Consider the following 2981-nt stretch of genomic DNA (forward strand, 5'->3'; position numbering starts at 1 on the left):
GGCGGGGGGCTCAGCTATGGTGGAGGCAGCGCCTTCAGCTCCGGGAGCAGCCGAGGTGTCGGCTCCAGCACGGGAGGCAGTGTGAGGATCGTTTCCAAGACCACCACTAGCAAAAAGACCATCCGATAAGGATGGCGAGCATGGGGCCACCCCCCGCGCAGACGACAGCGTGTTTCCTGCCTTCCGAAAGCATGTGCTGCCCTACGAATCGATGGTGTAAATAGCTGCGCTAGACCCTGTCCTTCCTCCGTCCTTCTCCCTCCACCTTTGGGGTAGCAGGGAGAGACCAGGACCCTGCCGGGAGAATGTGGAGCACCCTTGGCTAAAGCATAGGTTGTAATGGGTTGGGACAGGGCTTTGGAGAGCCATCGTGGACCTCGGTGGTTGCCCTCTTTCAGCACAGTCCTGGTTCTTCCCTCGTTCGCACTTAAAGCAAAGTGGAAGCACTTTGCTGAACAGGGACGGCCGCGCTCAGCCACGCACATTGGTTTCATTTGTCCTAAACCAAGGGCGACAGCCTTGTGAAACCGCAGTCCCAAGTCCTCAGCAATGAAAATAGCTCCAAGATGCTCTAAAAGCCTCTGCCCACAACACGTGTTACAACCTCCAAATGTTTTGTCTGCAACTAAAAGATTTTTTCCAGCCCCTTTCTGTTTTCTCAGGCGCCTCTGGGAAAGGTTATTGCTTTCTGTGTATATGAATCGCCACACTAATTTCTAACGCCTTGTCCTCATGGCTACAGCCTCTTCACTTCCACGCCTACCATACTCGATGGTCCAATAAAGAGCATTTGTCATTTTTAAACTCTGCTGTGTTTTGGCTTTTCTTCTCCGCTGATCGATGTGTGCTGGGGCTCAGCTGCTGTAGCCTTGAGGAAAACAATCTTAAAACTCAGTTTTAAGTCTCAGGCTCTGGAACAGGCTGGAGAGGGTGGAAAGGAGGGTGGGATGGATAAAGAATTGAGGCACAGGGAGGAAAAGGTGCCTCAGGGCTGAGCCAAAAGCTGGATGAATCCCACCGCGGTGGTGAACTGCAAAGTTGTCCTTTCTGCCCATCCCTGCAGGAGTGAAAAAGCACAGGGGAGTGGGAAAAGGAAGGTGATTCCCAAAGGTTTAGCTGGGATTCATGAGTTAGCAATGGGGGGCATGGCTCAGCCTGGCCATTAGTTAATATAAAAGAGTAGCTAAACTTACGGTAGAGGAGCCCAGCTCTGGCATCAGCACCACAGCGAGGATGCAGTGAGAACGGCATCAAACGGGGAGGGGAATGGAGCCCCTGAACATCGCCCCAACCAGAAAGAGCAACTTGGCAGGAGGGCAGCACTAGCAAAGGGGGGTGGACACAGGGCAAAGCGCCCAATATCTGCACACGCAGTGTTTGCACATCGAGGTTTCCCCAGCACACACAAATATCTCACTAAATATCCTGGCTGCTCCTCTGGAAGGGCTGGTTTGGGACCTCAGCTTCGTTTTGAACCAACCTGAGGTCTTCCAAGGTGCCCGCAGCACCCGGCCTCCCAAGTCCCACCTAGCCCCCCCGGGAGGTTTCGAAGGGGAAGCCTGGACAGAGGGTTTCAGCCAGGCTCCCAGGCTGATCCTGGGCTCCCTCCTGCGGCTCCGTGAGCATCCCTGGTTCTTCCTTCCTGCTAGGCTGCAGGGCCAGGCACGAATCCTGGCTGCAGTGACTGGGAAGCACGGTGCGAGGTGGGAACTCAGCCCCAAAGGCAGGAGCTGGAACGTGAACCAAGGGTGAGGAAAGGGGTCAGGGCGGGAGGGGAGCAGATGAGGAAGGGTCTGCAGCCCACTGAGGATGATGGTCCCAAAAGGAGACTGGTTGGTGTCCACCAACCCACCCCTCATCCCCTGCCAGCTCCAACTGGGGGTGTTCCCAAGTAGGTCCCCAGGGAATGAGAGAAGAGGGGGGCATCAGCCATGTCCGCAAGGCAAAAGCCCCTCACACGTGGCGTGCCGGAGTGCTCGCCACAGGGAAATCCCTCAGAGCTGCGGAGGCAATGGGGACCAGCAGACCCATCGTGCCGGGCAGAGATGTGCAAGCACCGGACAATCCAGGATGGTGCCTCCAGCAGGTGGGGGCCCAGAGCAAGAGAAAGGTACGGTGTCGTCCTGCAAGGGCTGGAAGGCCTCATGGTCCTACGGTGGTGGGGCTGGGATGGGGCTCACACCCACAAACCTCCTCTCCAGCACACGGGAAGGGGCAAGGAAAGGATGGTTTTGGAAAGTCGGGGCAGCCCTTTGGCACCAGAGGAAGGGTGAATGGGTTGGGCTTCATCCACTTACCAGTTTGCATCAGTTTTCAAGCATCTGACCATGTTTCTTAGACTGTTTCAAGGAAATAGAGTGAAGCTTGCAAAGCAGAGGATGTGTAACAGGGAGAACATCCCAACTGGGCTACTGTTGCTAAACTATATTTTGTTGTGGGGTTGTTTTTCTAAAATTATTGTCAATGTCAAATATAAATTTGTTCTGTTTTAACAGAAGGGTGCACAACACGTTGCCAAGCCATCAGCCGCATCAACATGTGGGCCACCACCAACACCGAACCCTCCATGAAAATTGTTTGTGAGCTGCCGTGCCAAGCCCTTCTCCACCCCTGCAGTACCTGGGCATCTCTGCAGCCTCCATCAGCCTGGTGCCACCAACTGCTCCCGGGTCCTTCTCCTGCGGTCCGAGACGCCACCGAGGCAAGAAAAGCACCGAGCAGCTATCGGTCTCATTTCTATTTCCATAGGAGTGTTTTAAAAGCCCACCCTGGCACCTCTTCTCTGAGAAAGCAGACAGCAGATGCAAAAAGTCATCTTCTAGTTACCTTCTTCTGATTTGCAGAGACCTGGAAAACTCACGTATTCAAGTTAAACTTGACAAATAATTTTATCTGGCAACTTAAACATTAGGTGAAAGATTTTTTTAAAACCAACATTTAATTTCAACATTTCCTATGGGAATGATCCTGTCTCTGGAATG

Source organism: Cariama cristata, unplaced genomic scaffold, assembly GCF_000690535.1.
Source record: "Cariama cristata isolate BGI_N322 unplaced genomic scaffold, ASM69053v1 scaffold7912, whole genome shotgun sequence".
Taxonomy (NCBI): Eukaryota; Metazoa; Chordata; class Aves; order Cariamiformes; family Cariamidae; genus Cariama; species Cariama cristata.